Below are 17,188 nucleotides of genomic sequence, written 5' to 3' on the forward strand. Positions count from 1 at the left end.
CCTCTCTTTCTTTATCTCTCTTGTTCAAATGCGCTCTCTCTTTTCTGTCTCTCTAGGTTCTGCAGGAGAAGGTGGAGAATCTCCAGAGGCAGCTGCACTCCTCCGAGAAGAAACTACTGAACAAAGAGTTAGAGAATCAGGAGCAGGTAACAGATTCCCTCTTCTCACCCTCAACCTCAACCCTCAACTTCACTCCCTCACCCCTGACTCACCCCTCAACCCTTAACTTCATCCCCTCACCCCTCAGACTCAACCCTCAACTTCACCCCCTCACCCCTCAGACTTACCCCTCAACTTCACCCGTCAGTCTCACCCACAACCCTTAGCCTCACCCCTCTACCTCACCCCCAACCCTCTACTTCACCCCTCTACCTCACCCCTCTACCTCAAACCCCCTACCCCAACCTTCAGTTTCACTCCTCTCTCCTCTTCCTCTCTCTCCTCTCTCCTCTTCCTCTCTCTCCCCTCTCTTCTTCCCAACCCCTAGTTCAGAGACAGAGATTTTCCAAATTCCTCGAGATCCGGCTTCAAGAGCCAGCACTGTGGGGCAGGAATGTTCAGAGGGAATCCTGAACCACTGCACACACACACACACACACACCAGCCCCGGAGCGGCCCCTGTGTGCTCTGTAATCACAGGTCTGCTTTGACCTTGACACACACAGAGAAGAAAGGCAGTAATCACCACGTAGGAGGCTGGCTGGCAGTCTCTCTGTCTCTGGCTGGGCCTATGTACCTCTAGGCTGGTATGTACCACTGGAGACAACTCTTTGTCCCGGGGAGCCGCCCTGTGACCCTTACACACACTTCACACACTTTGCTGGAACCGCTCCATGTCGGACGGACATACATTTCTCCAGAATGGGTCAGTGGTGCTAGGGTTGTAGGGCCACCAGCCGGTGGGTTGACCCAGTACTGAGGCTTCTTCCTCTCATCCGACTTAATTAAAAGGATAGGGCTATAGGCTCTTAACCTACACTTCTTCAAGGTGAACTTTTTCCAAGGTTGTACATACTTTCGTTAAGCAAATGGTCAAAGGTGTGTTAGGCGTGTAGGATTCTCCATTGAACATGCATTTAGTCTAGGACTAGGCTCAATCTTGTCAGGGAAACTGGCCTATAACTATGTCTGAAGTGAACTCATTCCTATCAGATTCACTGAGACTGTGTTTACCTGGTGGTCTGTGTCTGACTGGAGATGGGCCCTCTCAGTGTAGTGATAGTGATACTCTGTTCTCTATACCTCCTTATGAGGAGAGAGAGGCTCTCTGAGGCTGGTGTGTGCGTGCATGTATGTGTCCATGCGTGTGTGTGTGTTCGTGTGTGTGTTTTCGCATGTCTGTGTGTGTGTCTGTGCGAATGATGTGTGTGTTAATAAAACCTGAGGCCTACTAACTCACAAACTCTCTCTGCCTCCTTACAGTGATATTGCCCTAGTTTATCTGCCAAGACATGTCTTTGTAATCTGATCTCACACGCTAAAACAGTTTCTCTACCCCAGACTTCACACAGATGTTTCCTGCCTGCCTCTTCCAGAGCCCTCTCGGACTCCCAGCTGTAAAATGGCGGCTCGGCTGCACCTCACGGTGAGGTTCAGTCTATCTGTCTGTCTGAAGACAATCAAAAGTACACTGGTTATTTACAGATCAATCAGCCACTGGTGTTGTGCAGTTCTGTGTGTAACTCACTGCATTAGTAACTAACACATCCTGTTTTTTTAGAACTTCACACTTCCCTTTTCTTATCGCTCTTCCTCTTTTTAGTCACTTCTCTGTGAAGCTCTTTATTTATTTCAAGGCAGCGAAGCGTTTTTGAATTCAAAGCATTTCCCAACGAACTCTGAGAGTGCAACTCAGAGATGTGGTGGCGCAAACTTTGTGAGTGACGTGGTTTTTGATGTACCCCCTTGTATCTGACAAGGTTTTTGTCACTCCAGAATCTTCCAACAGCGAGCACAATCTGCACCTCAAGCTACGTGGCAAACTTCATTTGAATGTTCAAAGTGTCAATGCCTTGTTTCTTTCGTCTGGCAGCTGTCAGAAACCTTGGTGTGTGACAGACAGTATCAAGCGCTGGGGGAAAGTCAAAACCACCAGCACAATCTAAAGACTATATATAGATGAAATGTTGTCATTTTAAGAGAATGGAAGGAGAAAAAGTAAAAAGACTTCTGCTTCTCTCAGGAGCTTCAAAATGGAGTCTAACGCTTCATCAGGAACAACAAAAAACTTATATTTTCCTTTTAAAAGAGGGTGGAGATGAGACCGATGTCTCTGTGTGGAAAGTCAGATTGTTCCTCTCTGTCATTCTCAGTCTCTGATGGATGCTTTGGAGAACAGTTGCGCTGTTTTACATCCTGAGTCTGTCAATGGCCAAAACCTGCCGCTAAGGTTTGATCAGCCAATGTCTTCAAAGGTTGCTTACATCTGTGTGATCGGCCAGGACCCTCTTTAAAGGCCTCCTCTCCTCATGTCCCTCCATCCACCTGTCTAAAGACAAACAGGCCTTTACAGTACAGAGAGGGATTCAGAAAGAGAGAGATGAAGCGAGGGAGCGATAAAGAGATTAGATATAAAACAGCCTGTGAGAAACAGAACTGAAAGAAAGAGTGATGTCTCTCAGAAAAATACTTCCATATTCAGCTAGTGTTCGATGTGATCCTTCAGTCAACTCGAGAGATTCAGTGAATTTCAATTCACTATCGCTCACCTGCTATCACTAATCTGAGCCCCAGACTGCTTACCATCCCAGATCCCACCGCTGCCACCAAATGTCGCAGTTGAAATGTCCATATGTGTTGAATGAGATTCCATAAGTGGGAAAATAGTTCAGTAGGACCTTTGTCTGACCTACTGTAGTGTAGCATCTATGTCTGGGTTAGCATAGCTAGCGTTTGTTAGCCACAACAAAAATGGCTGCTCTGCCTCTCTCCACACCCGCACATTGCCCAGTTAACCAGGACAACCAACGCCTTGGCGAGACATACGTTAAGCTTATAATCGCTAAAGCTTTGTCTCCAAGGCACTCCCCAGTTGTTTATAGATCAGTGTATATGATCTGTGTATGTATCTACCCATCCTCAGGCCTATGAGAAGCATAGTAGGAAACTGTATTATGAAATATATATATTTTTTACATGAATCAGACTTTTGTTAATGAACTCTCTTTTCAAACAGGCAGTACATGCAGCTCACATCTTACATAGTGGGAATTAAGCACTGCAGTGTTCAGCTAATGGGCGCTACTCGGCTAAGTCCACCTGCAGCCATTACATTACATTACATAGCATTCCAGCTGCAGAGCAGATCCTCTATAATGTGATGTAGAGCTCTTTGTGTCTGTCCTACAGTACAGCGCCCAGGCTAATGGTGATCTAATACAGCTGGCCTTGACGTCATTAGGCTGGCGGCCAGGTAGACTTCTATTATACAGTATACCCTCTCTCTGTCAGACGAGAAAAGTGAAGGGTAATGTCTTACCCCCTAGGAGATCTCTGTCTCGCTCAACCCCTCTTCCTTTGTTGCTTTCGTCATCTCTATTTCTCTTTCTACCTCTTCCTCTCTCTCTCATCCTCTCTCTCTCTCGCTTCTCATTCTTTCTCTCTCTCTCTCTCATCCTCTCTCTCATTATTTCTCTCTCTCTCATCTTCTCTCTCTGTCTTTCATCCTCTCTCTCTCTCTCTCATCCTCTCTCTCTCACTTCTCATTCTTTCTCTCTCTCTCTCTCATCCTCTCTCTCTCATCTTCTCTCTCTCTCTCTGTCTTTCATCCTCTCTCTCTCTCTCTCATCCTCTCTCTCTCACTTCTCATTCTTTCTCTCTCTCTCTCATCCTCTCTCTCTCTCATCCTCTCTCTCGCTCTCTCGCTTCTCATTCTTTCTTTCTCTCGCTCTCATTCTTTCTCTCTCTCATCCTCTCTCTCTCTCTCATCCTCTCTCTCTCTCTCATCCTCTCTCTCTCACTTCTCATTCTTTCTCTCTCTCTCTCATCCTCTCTCTCTCATCTTCTCTCTCTCTCTGTCTTTCATCCTCTCTCTCTCTCATCCTCTCTCTCTCACTTCTCATTCTTTCTCTCTCTCTCATCTTCTCTCTCTCTCATCCTCTCTCTCTCTCATCCTCTCTCTCGCTCTCTCGCTTCTCATTCTTTCTCTCGCTGTCTCTCATCCTCTCTCTCATCCTCTCTCTTTCTCTCATCATCTCTCTCGCTTCTCATTCTTCTCTCTCTCATCCTTTCTCTCTCTCGCTTCTCATTCTTTCTCTCTCTCTCTTCTCTCTCTCTCTCTCTCATCCTCTCTCTCTCTTGCTTCTCATTCTTTCTCTCTCTTTCTCCCCCCTCTCTAGTACTCATAGTTACGAAAGCAAACATTAATGGCATGTCTACTTTGATTAGCCTCAAGCCTGTGAGTACAGGCTCCAATCCTCCCTGCAGTGTAGTCCCGGTGAATACTAGTTACCCTGAATCTGATCTATGGGACGGAAAACGGAGATGGAGTTGTCAGGAGGGAGCTAGTCATTTAGATTGAAGTGTGTATATCCCTTACTACTGTGGTAACTTAAATACAGCACTGTACGTACTGTACATGCATTAAGAATGCAGCCAAGGAACTTGAATGGAAAGCTTTCAAAGAATCCCAATACTTTTACATTGGATGTGGCTTATGAGGACAGTGATTTGACCGTTGTTTGTTGGTTTGGTGTTTTGGTCTTGAGTGTTTTGTCTGGGCGCCATCTTGTTATGACTGCCTCCCTCTCTGGGGTTCTATCCTTTTTTAACTTGTTGGCACCCCAAATTACAGCCTGTAAAACATTTATTTTTTTGCATTTGTTTGAAAATGTTCATTCTCAAATTACCCGTGGCTCCCTTTCTCACGGAGGAAAAAAAAAGAGTACATTGATAGACTTTCTCTCCTGATGATGTTATTGGCCCGACACTTTTAAATGAGGCGGGAGGGAGAACATTTTTGGCAAAGTGGCAAAGGCCTAATCTACTGCAAACTGTGCTGAGACAAACAGAGCTGTTCAGTGTTGGGATCATTTATACTCTCCCCCTTTGAAGTGCGTCCCAATCCCTTCCATTGTTCCCTGAAAGATTCATTACAGAAAGACAGATCAATCAGTTAAATCCACAACAGGAAAATTATTTTTGGAAAACCAATTTTCTACTACTCTCTTTCTCTCTCTCTCTCTCTCTCTCTCTCTCTCTCTCTCTCTCTCTCTCTCTCTCTCTCTCTCTCTTTTCTCTAAAGAGGAAAGAGTTCTTTTTTTAACAATAACTGGACTTCGGCATGCTAAAGACCTCATGGTAGGAATAGTTTGGGGCTCTCCCTAGTTATCAATCAATCAAGCAAATGTCTTTATAAAGACCTTTTTACATCAGCAGATGTCACAAAGTGCTTATACAGAAACACAGCCTAAAACCCCAAACAGCAAGCAATGCAGATGTAGAAGCACAGTGGCTAGGAAAAACTCCCTAGAAAGGCAGGAACCTAGGAAGAAACCTAGAGAGGAACCAGGCTCTGAGGGGTGGCCATTCCTCTTCTACCCACAGAGAATGTAGTCACTCTGCGACCTGACCAGGCCCTAGTTTTAGAGTTCTTCCTGGTCAGGTCAAATGGTCAGGAAAAACTCCTGTAGATTCCACAAGCACCAACTCCATACCAAACCTCTCAGTTAGTCATTACAGCATGTCTGCCTACTGAACGTACAGTACATTCACTGTGTGTGTTTGTGGGCATGGAGGAATGGCTAACCAAACGTTTTAAGCTTTGTAATCAGACTATGGTTTTCTCCAGTGTAATTTAGCTCCAGACAGCCCACTCTGTGCCCCACATAGGGAGGGCTGATGTGTTTGATGTGTTCTGTCTGTTCTCTCAAACCCAGCTGGGCCTGGGTCTAAAAGTCAAGGGTGGTCAATTCCGGTCCTGGAGGGCGGAAGTGAGTGTAGGCTCGAGCCCAGCTTTATTAAGACACCTGATTCAGATAATTATGGTCTATAAAATGAAGATGGTGATTAGTTCATTTGAATTAGGTGTGTTTGTGCTGAGCTGGAACAAAAACCTGCACCTACTGCATACCCTAAGGGCTACGCTGAGTTGGCCACGTGGTCTGTGGTGACCGTGATCTTTTTACTAGCCAATAGGGGGCGATGTGTGAATAATAACTCTGGTCAATTAATAGACGCTCTTGTCCAGAGCCACTTACAATAAGTGTATTGAACCACATCCTCTCTTTCTATGGCTTTGAAGTAGTCTGATTCCCTCCTATTGTGACAAGGTAAAAATCTGTCGTTCTGCCCCCGTGCGCCGATGACGTGGATGTCGATTAAGGCAGCCCCCGCCCCTCTCTGATTCAGAGGGGTTGGGTTAAATGTGGAAGACATATTTCAGTTGAATGCATTCAGTTGTACAACTGAACAGGTATCCCCCTTTCCCTCTCCCTATTCCTCCTCTTCTCCCTCTCACTGCAGGTCACGCTGGTACTTCAGGAGTGTGAGATGAAAATGAAAGGGCTGATGCCAGCTGAGCTGCGACAGGAGCTGGAGGACACTATCTCCTCTCTCAAGTCTCAGGTAGGAACAAGACCTGCATGGGGCACTATACACAGGACACACTCAGCCTATATCTAACTCACCAAATTCAACTAATCCACATATCAACTAACTATCAAGATCTTGGTTAGTTGATTCATGTGTTAGTGACCTAGAGTTGTTGACCCCTGATCTATATGCAGTAATACAGACAGAGGTCCCTGTACCTGGGCAATACACTCCATACATCTCAACTTATAGACCTGCTTTCCTTTTCAGTGTTTCTTCAGATACCAACTATGAACAGTTTTCCTTTGCTGCCATTTTCTTATTTTCTGCTTTCCTCCCTCTCTCTACATATTGATAGAAACCATCCGAGACTGAACTCACACACGGTCTGTTTGTTTGATTCCTTAGCCGTGACGAGGGGGTATCATATGGTGGTGTAGACCAGACAGCAGAGCCCATAGACATGGCTTTGGTCCACTTTGAAGCTTCCTCTCTTTCTCTAGGCTCCATCAGATCAGACACAATTACACCCTGCGTTTAACCACATTAATACCGCCGTCAAGGGCGCCGCTCCCCACCCAGCCACCGCGGACAGTCTCCTATTAGTTTAACTGGGCCTTGTTCGACATTAAACTGTGGTGCGCAGCGGGAGGGAGGGGAATTTCTGCCCAACATTTAGAATGTAAACAATAAGCCTTTCTGTGTCGGGGGTGTGGTGGGGGGGGCTGAGGGAGAGGGGGCCCCACTAACCAACCAACAACAACATTTGAAGGGGGCCCGCGCTTCTAAACTCAAACTGGCCCCAACGCCTGGCTGCTTTGGATAGCTCCGGCTGGATCTCTTTCCAGTCCTGCCGCCACAAGCCTCTGCCATCGGATATGTTTATACGATGTAATTCACGACCAGAACGGCCTCCCTTTTCATTGAGGATGTCTTGGGTTTTGCACATTACGACGCATTATTTTTACTGAAAGAACAGCGACTCCATGGCATCCGACCGCAGTTCCGTTTTTGTTTGCATACTGATGCTGTTACTCCTCTGAAAGCAGCAGCGCCGCCTCTCCAAATGAAACGCTAAATCTGTTCCTGAGGTTTCCATCCAAGAGAATGGAATGTACCATTGAGTTCCAGTACAGTAGTTACACATCAGAGAATATTATAACCCTTTTGTTTCAGTTGATCTAAAGAGAAGGATTTTGATTTGATTTGGAACACAGTAGTATGGACAGTGCCTATAGAAAGTATACACCCCCTTTCAAACTTTTCACCTTTTGTTGCCTTATAGCCTGTAGTAAAATGCATTCAAATAGTTGTTTTTCTCTATTGATCTACACATCCTACCCCATAACCTCCATGTGAAAAAATATTCTGAATCTTTTTAGAAAATCGATACAAAATAAAAACTGAAATAGCTTGGTTGTATAAATCTCCACCCCTTTGTAATAGCGATCCTAAATTAGCTCAGGTGTAACCAATCACCTTCAAAATCACACACCAAGTTAATTGCCCTCCACCTGTGTTAAATTTTAGTGATACACATGATTTCAGGATAAATTCAGCAGTTCCTGTAGGTTCTCTCTGCTGGGCAGTGATTTGCGAAGCAAACACTCAACCATGAGCACCAAGGAGTTTTCAAAATAACTCTGGGACAAAGTTGTGGAAAGGCACAGATTGGGGGATGGGTATACAAAAAAGTATTTGAATATCCCTTGGAGCACTGTCAAGACGATTATTAAGAGGTGGAAGGTGTATGGCACCACCAAGACCCTGCCTAAATCAGGCCGTCCCTCCAAACTGGATGACCGAGCAAGTAGGAGACTGATCAGAGTCCAATGGCAACTTTGAAAGAGCTACAGGCTTTAATGGCCAAGACTGGTCAAAGTGTGCATGTGACAACAATACTCCACAAATCTGCCATATAGGGTGGCAAGAAGGAAGCCATTATTCAAGAATGTCCACCTGTTTTGAAGTATGCAAAAAAAAAAGATTTGGAAGGTTCTGTAGCCATGTGGCAAAACGTTTTGTGATCTGACGAAACAAAATTTAACTTTTTGGCCTAAATGCAAAGCGTTACTTTTGGCGCAAACCCAATACGGCACATCACCCAAAGAACACCGTCCCTACTGTGAAGCATGGTGGTGGCAGCATCATGTTATGGGGATGTTTCTCACTTATCAGGATAGAAGTGAATGGAGCAATGTACAGAAAGGTCCTTGAGGAAAACCAGCTACCCTCTGCAAGAAAGTTGAAACTGGGACGGAAGTTCCCCTTTTCAGCATGACAACGATCCGAAGCACACAGCCAAAGCTACAGTGGAGTGATTAAGGAATAAAAAGGTAAATGTCCTTGAGTGGCCCAGTCAGAGCCCCCACCTAAATCCAATTGAAAATGGTGGCATGACTTGAAGATTGCTGTCCATCAATGCTCCCAAAGGAACTTGACAGAGCTTGAACAGTTTTGTAAAGAAGAATGGTGAAATATTGCCAAATCTAGGTGTGCAAAGTTGGTTGAGACCTATCCCAACAGACTCAGCTGTAATTGCTGCCAAAGGTGCTTCCACCAACTATTAACTCAGGGGGTTGGAGACATGTCCAATTATGATATTTCAGTTTTGTATTTTTTATATATATATATATTTTTTTTCACTATAAAAAAATATATCCTTAAGTGTGGAGTATGGTGTGTAGATATTTTTTTTAATGCATGAAACTGAGGCACTGACATAACAAAATGTGAAAAAAGTTCGAGGGGGTGTAGACTTTCTATAGGCACTGTATGGAGTTAAGGCCTGGAACTGCCTAGTCTAACCCTTTGGAAGTTAACTCTTTCACTGTCCCCCTAAAGTAGCAGTGGATTAGCTGTACTGGCCCCATGTCTTGTATTCTCATGGTTTCACTACTGTATCAAAATCCTAACCTCTCACCTATAATCTCACTCAGTCACCTTACTCCCTAGCCCTATGAATTGCTCCCTTCTCCTTCAACCCCTACTCCCCCCTACTCTCCTAGGCTTGCCCCCTATTGCCTTAACCCTTATTCCCCTAACCTTTCCTTTCTCAACCCCTTCTCCTCTATCGCTTTTCTATCTCAACCCCTTCTCAATAACACTCTACTCCTATACCCTCTTACTGAGCCCCTACTGTGCATTGACCCCTGACCCCCGACTGTGTGTGTTGACCCCTTACTGTGTGTTGGCTGCAGGTGAACTTCCTCCAGAAGAGAGCTTCTGTGTTACAGGAGGACCTGGATGCCTGTCACAGCAGGAGGTAAATGTCCTGTAACGTGACTGTGATCGAGGCCTGGCGGTTGAAGCCTTTGATGTCCCGTCCAACAATCATGCTGTCAGAGACACTGGACGTGTTTATGGAAAGCATCTATACATACCCTGTGATAAAGAGTGGCCATTCAAATAGTCTGCTACTCCCACCTGGGATGATGCTGCTCCTGTATCAACAGTATGTGATCTTTCTTGGTGAATATAGGCAGGGGTTTGAGTCACTCAAATTAGACCACCCAAACCCAACTCAGTCATTTCATTTACTACATTGATTTGACAGGGACAATGCACATCAATCAATATTTCTGTAAATGTGCCAGATTTTGCCAGCTGGCTAGTTTCCATCTGTAGTCCCGGGCAGGTAGTCAAAACGGAATCTTCTCTATCCTCTTTCGGTAATAAAATAGACTGTTGAGAGATGTGAAGTTCATGAAACATTATGACTTGTGCTTAAAAACCCCTCCCATTTCTCTCCTGTCCTAAACCCCTCCCCTCTCCCAATCCAGGTTACCATGAACTGTTCTTCCCTTGGCTACGCCCATTATCCGGACATGAAGGATATGACGCCCTATCAGATGTGAGAATCATCGCCACAGTTACCAGGCATCACACATCTGTCATGCCATGGGAGCACCAATCAGCTGTGCCAGTTATGTTGGCCACACCCACACTGTTGTGTCTATCACAATTTTTAACCACTATGGATTTTTACATATTTATTTACTGTCAGATTTTTTGTTCACATTCCCTGTTAGAAATCAATCATTTTGTGGATGTTTAATGTACGTACTATCCATACATACACTATATATACAAAAGTATGTGGACACCCCTTGAAATGAGTAGATTCTGCTATTTCAGCCACACCCATTGCTGGCAGGTGTATAAAATCGAGCACACCACCATTCAATCTCCATAGACAAACATTGGCAGTAGAATGGCCTTACTAAAGAGCTCAGTGATGTTCAATAAGTCAGTTTGTCTAATTTCTGCCCTGCTAGAACTGCCCCGGTCAACTGTAAATGCTGTTATTGTGAAGTGGAAAGATCTGGGAGCAACAACTGCTCAGCCACGAAATGGTAGGCCACACAAGCTCCCAGAATGGGACTCTCCTCGGTTGCAACACTCACTACCAAGTTCCAAACTGCCTCTGGAAGCAACGTCAGCACAATAATTGTTCGTTGGGAGCTTCATGAAATGGGTTTACATGGTCGAGCAGCCACACACAAACCTAAGATCACCATGCACAATGCCAAGTGTCGGCTGGAGTGGTGTAAAGCTCGCCGCCATTGGACTCTGGAGCAGTTGGAACGCGTTCTCTGGAGTGATGAATCACTCTTCACCATCTGGCAGTCCGACGGACGAATTTGGTTTGGCGGATGCCAGAAGAATGCTACCTGCTCCAATGCATAGTGCCAACTGTAAAGTTTGGTGGAGGAATAATAATGATCTGGAGCTGTTGTTCATGGTTCAGGCTCCTTAGTTCCAGTAAAGTGAAATCTTATCTTAGTGCTACAGCATACATTCTAGACAATTCTGTGCTTCCAACTTTGTGGCAACAGTTTGGTGAAGACCCTTTCCTGTTTCAGCATGACAATGCCCCCATGCACAAAGCGAGGTCCATACAAAAATGGTTTGTCGAGATCGGTGTGGAAGAACTTGACAGGCCTGCACAGAGCCCTGACCTCAATCCCATCGAACACCTTTGGGATGAATTGGAACGATGACTGCGAGCCAGGCCTAATCGCCCAACATCAATCAGTGCCCGACCTCACTAATGCTGTTGTGGCTGAATGGAAGCAAGTCCCCGCAGCAATGTTCCAACAGCTAGTGGAAAGCCTTCCCAGAAGACTGGAGGCTGTTGTAGCAACAAAGGGAGGACCAACTCCATATTAATTCCCATGATTTGGAATGAGATGTTCGACAAGCAGGTGTCCACATACTTTTGGTCATGTAGTGTATGTTGTTTTTTTGTGATTCCATATGACATGCTTCAAAATCAAGTTTGATACTGAATGTACATACCGAATGCATTGTTTTATTAAAGTACTTTTTTCATCATATTAATTTGTTTGATTTCAATTGACACATAATTTCTCATCTTAAAACAGTGTTTGATCCCATATTTAATAAAAATATTGTATTATTTTTGAGTTGACACATAACCTCAGCTTGCGACCAAGTGAGATCTACTCTTTACGACCAAGCCAGAGACCTTGAATCTTCATTGCTCCCATTGGAGCATGGCGGACATTTTCTATTCTAAACAGTAGTTCTGTTGTATTGGGGGTTTGTGGTTGGTGCAGATAGACCTCTGGTAGTATTGGTAGAACATCCAGCCAAACAGAACAGTAGTTTAGTACTGTTTCTGATTTCACAGTAGCATGACATGACTCTGGCTGATACCATTGACACCACTGGAAACCATGATCTCCTCAGACGTTCCTGTCCGTTAAATGGCTGCCATTTGTGGCATTGCTGTATTTAAGCAGTCTCACCTAGTCAAATAAAATAACCCAATGGTTTTGAATAACATGAAAACAACTAGCACTATTACTACTTTTTCAAACTCCCGTCACAAGTAGATGCTTTGAGATTTAAGAATAAGGATTGTGCAAGCGCAATATTTTGTGAACAGACACAGCGTAAACATTGCTACTGCATAGTGGGTTTGATTGATTTCCAGGCCAAGTCTCAGATGCCTGCGGAGCGAGGCTGGTAAGGATGATAACCTGTGTGTGTGTGTGTGTGTTTAGGGAGAGGCCAGTGTAGGTTACCACTCTTATTACATATCATATTATGCTGGTCAAGGAGGAATGCATTGGTTTCAATGCTGGCCGGTTCAAGGGAATCCTCATTTCCTGGAAGAAGACGGGTTAGGTTTGAGGCATTATTATGATGTTCCAAAACAGCAGATTTGATTTCAAACAAGCCCTGCGTCCCCATTTGCATTGGAATTGCTTTTCTTGTACGCGTGCTGTTGCGCACTTCCTCAAATTTCCATTGTCCATGACCTGCTCTGCGGTTTCCAAGTGTAACACTACACCACTCCGTATTTATTTTATGTGCTGATTCTGCTGCCTGGGCAGAGAGAGACTTTCAGACCGAAAGGAACAGGAATTTAGTCTTTGGGCACCAAGCCTTTGTAGATCTGTTGTTTGTGGAAGGAGGGCACGGAGGACTCTCATTCCACAACCTTTGCATCCTAAGACAGTGGTTCCAAACCAGGGGTACTAGGACCCTGGGGGTACTTGGCCTGTCCACAGGGGGTACTTGAGAAGACTCATGAGACCATTGGCTTACTGGTAAAATGCACATGAGGGGTACTACTCCAGGCAGAGCAAAATTCAGTTGGTGTAGAGTAACCGAAAAAGGTTGGGAACCACTGTCCTAAGAGAACGTGTGTGACCCTTCTGTATGAGATGTGCTAGCAGAGAAGGTGGGGTTAATGGGTGGTTGGAGGTTAGGGGTGTGTTTGTGGGAAGAGTGGAGTCAATGGTTTTGGATGTGAAGGTGTGTGTGTGTGTGTTTGGGTTGTCTGAATGAGCTCAGCTTTAGGGTGTGTGTGTGTTGATAACTCAGGCTTTGCATGAGGCACAGGCTGGAGCATTGGAGCTAAAGGTCAGAGGAGGAAGTGACCGTCTGTACTTCCTGTTCTCCTGTTGGAGGCGTGGCCCGATTAGCTCATTTACATTTAGGATGCATCTCAATAGTCTAAAGTAACTTTGATCTACATTGATGTGAATGGACTAGACAGGTGTCAAATTACTGATAGACATTCCACCATATTATCTTATGTCATACTGTGTTCCAACAAGTCACTTCAGACTGTTGAGATGCCAAGAATGTACTCCTTTATATCTATCTGTACATAAAAGAACTGAGAGAACCTTTATGACACTTCTTCCACACAGCCAACCCAACTGCATAGATGAAAGGTCTTCCTCCTTTCCTCCCTCCTCTCTGTGTTATCTCCCCATCAGAGACAGAGGGAGTGCCGACACCGTGACATCATAAAAGGGAGACAGGCATGTTCCACTGTCCCAGAGTTCCGTATCCCTCCGCATGGTGGCACAGAACCGAAGCACACCCAGGCAATCCCAAAGAAAGTGTGTGCTGGGGATTTGTTAGTTCCAAATCCATGAAGCACAAGGGTATTGAGTGATGTGCAATTTCTGTTTTGGGATATGGTCTCTGGGATGGCGAAAGGTCATAGGGGTACTGTTTAGGGAATTGCAAGGTGATTTGAGGTTGAGTTGTCTTGCTGTCCTGCTAGTATAGTTTGTGGGTTATGCATGGTGATGTGTGGAAGTCTGCTGTCTCTGCTCTCTCTTCATCTGTATTGACACCTCTGATTGACTGTGTTTGTGTACACATGTGTGCGTGTGTGTGTGTACGACTGTGTGTGTGTGTGTGTGTGTGGTGTGTGTGTGTGTGTGTGTGTACAACTATGTGTGTGTGTTAACACGCTAGTAAAGTCAGTGGATCTTTTTATAGAGTTGTTTTCTGACTTAGTCCCCGGGAGACCTGTGTTTGGCTGCACCACTCTACACAAACTGCCTGCATAAATAACCCTGTTTATCACTACAGCATCTCCTCTCACACACAACACACACACACACACACACACACACACACACACAGCAGCGTCTCCTCACTCTTTATCTCCTCACTATTTATTTATTCTGTGTTTCCCGTCATGTTTTTTCTCTACTCCATTTCTAGAGGTTGATATGGCGCTGATAGCTGATGTTGACGGCAAACAGTGTTGCTCGTTTTTTCCAGGCCGTCACTCAACTCCTGAGTCGTCCCTGAGTTGCAGTGATGCTGATACGGTAACCGCCCGAGAGGCCCACACACACACACATACACACAAGGCCGGGGATGGCTGTTAGACACTGGGATAGATAGCAGCTAGCTGGGGTGTCTGAGTGACATGGGATCAATGGGCTCAGTTCATTTGTGTGATTGCAGGATGGAGTTTTGTCAGGGCTGATAGTGTGAGGTGAAGTGAGGCCCAGAACGGGACACTGTGCAGGGCGCTAGTATAGTTCCTCTCTACTCCACTCTATTCCACTCAACTCCACCAGGCCAGACCTGCACAGAAAGGTCTGGTTCCAGTCAAGTCTTGGATTGAGATGTCTGATTATCAGTCGCTTATGCTTGTACAGATCTGTCTGTCTCTCTGTCTGTCTCTCTCTCTGTCTCTCTGTCGGTCTCTCTCTTTTCTTTCTCTCTGTATCTCTCTTTCTCCCTCTCTGTACCTATCGCTGTCTGTCTCTATCTCTCTCTTCCTCCCTCCTCCCTCCTCCCTCTGTCTGTCTTACCCTCCAGCAGTACACTTGGTATGAACTTAAAATGTACCTCAACACGCTCATCATATATTTATAGACACACCACATCACCACATTTTATCAGCCCAGACAGTCTACGACTAGGCATGGCTAATACATGTTTTAAAGGAGTCATTAATTTGTGTAATAATGCTATGAAATACCTTAGCTAGTATTATACTGAATATGAGAGTATGGGTATAGAAGTCTAGGCCTAGTATGAGACTTTAAACTAAAGCCTTGGTGGCCTGTCCCCTCTCAACCTTCAGGCCATTAAACTAAACCCTTGGTGGCCTGTCCCCTCTCAACCTTCAGGCCATTAAACTAAACCCTTGGTGGCCTGTCCCCTCTCAACCTTCAGGCCATTAAACTAAACCCTTGGTGGCCTGTTCCCTGTCAACCTTCAGGCCATTAAACTAAAGCCTTTGTGGCCTGTTCCCTGTCAACCTTCAGGCCATTAAACTAAAGCCTTTGTGGCCTGTTCCCTGTCAACCTTCAGGCCATTAAACTAAAGCCTTTGTGGCCTGTTCCCTGTCAACCTTCAGGTTGTGTTTCCACATCAGACTATGGTCCACCATCACCATGGTGATAATCCTGACCACAGTAGTGGAGAAACAGGAAGCAGAAAGTGGATCTATCTGAGAGGTAGCTACTAGATGACATTAGAAAGGACAAAATTGTGACATTGTTCATATTCCAATGCACGTTTGTTTAGGGTTAGAGATATCCTTAGAGTGAGGGTTAAGGTCAGATTTGTGGTCACAGCGTTCCATACTTCTGCCCTTTCTCGCAGGCCAGATATGGATGTCTGTCTGCGATCAACTACACATTTTATTGTAGTGAACACCTCAGAAAGTGCTGTAGGCTTACGTTCTGTCCTTACCAGCATGGCCAAATAGTGACACCCTCTCTGAAACGTGTCTCCATCAGCCCTCAACCCCAGAGAGAGGGTCAGAGCGAGAGAGGCAGTAAGAGGAAATGAAAGTCATTAGAGAGGAGAGCTTCATGGCCCAAATGGGATTTGACTGTGCATCCCACATTGTTTCTATACATTGGTAGACTTAAAAGCCATGCACAACATGGGATTAAAAATGGGTGGAAAAGACCAATAAATAACCTTCAATAATAACCTCTCTTTTTTTCTCGAGGCCTACTTCTTTTCTTTCACTTTCTTTCTTCTCCCCCTCTCTCCCTCTCTCTTTCATTATCTCTTCTCTCTCTCTCTCCCTCCTCTACCCAGCCTCACCATTTCTCACACAGTCACTCGTCATCAGAATGTACTGGTTACTGTTGAACTCCTATACTCCCACACTACAGCTGCCGCTGTGCCACCACAATCCTTCAGAGGCTATTTGGGGTTGAAATTAAAGTATATTTTCCTAAAATTGAACCTTTTAACAAGACACGCTCTTCTCTCCTCCTCCCTTCTAAACAGCCACATAACAAGCTGGTGAATTGTTGCCCTTCTCATTCTAAGGGTATTAGGCACCATGTCCAACTTCAAAGCCTCTCTTAACTCCACACTTTAATTGTCTGCTCTCCCGGCTCTCTCACAGCATGCCATCTGATTCTGCTGACAACTGCACTTCTCCTTTCTCCTCCTTTCGTTCCATCTATTTTCCCCCTCTTGCCCTCCTCTCCTCTGTCCCCCTGTTGTCCAATCCTTCCATCTCTTCTTCCCTTCCTCTGCCCCCCTGCTGCTGTTGTCCGTTCCTTCCATCTCTCTTCCTCTCCTCTCACCCCCTGTCATCCTCTCTCTCTTTCCCCCTCTCCTGGCTCCTTTAAAGGCATTGTCCCCCTGTTGTCACCTCTTTAAAGGAGGGAGACACCATTTCCTCTTTGGAGTTTTGTTGCCTCTGGTGTGTACACACCAAACAAATTAGAAACAGTAAACCCATGTCCTCTCTGTCTCTCTCTCACTCTATCCCCCCACCTTCTCTCCAAACGGACATTCACACTTCCTTGGACATTCACACTTCCTTGTACTCACGGGCCCTAGTTGATAATTGCCATAAGCCTCCCTCTTGGTTTCATTTTCCATTGTCCTC

General features: G+C 45.2%; 1 non-coding gene across 2 annotated transcripts; it reads left to right on the top strand.

Moving 5' to 3' along the window:
• The first annotated feature begins 60 nt into the window (after window positions 1-60).
• Window positions 61-10,678, top strand: LOC121570111. Of its 2 annotated transcripts, XR_006660440.1 has the most exons (5): window positions 61-146; window positions 1,501-1,585; window positions 6,463-6,564; window positions 9,732-9,796; window positions 10,314-10,678. It is a non-coding gene; the product is annotated as an uncharacterized LOC121570111 (transcript). The 2 variants fall into 2 exon arrangements; XR_006660439.1 differs by lacking the exon at window positions 1,501-1,585.
• Window positions 10,679-17,188: the final 6,510 nt, after the last annotated feature.

This window comes from Coregonus clupeaformis, unplaced genomic scaffold (assembly GCF_020615455.1).
Source record: "Coregonus clupeaformis isolate EN_2021a unplaced genomic scaffold, ASM2061545v1 scaf2761, whole genome shotgun sequence".
Lineage (NCBI taxonomy): Eukaryota > Metazoa > Chordata > Actinopteri > Salmoniformes > Salmonidae > Coregonus > Coregonus clupeaformis.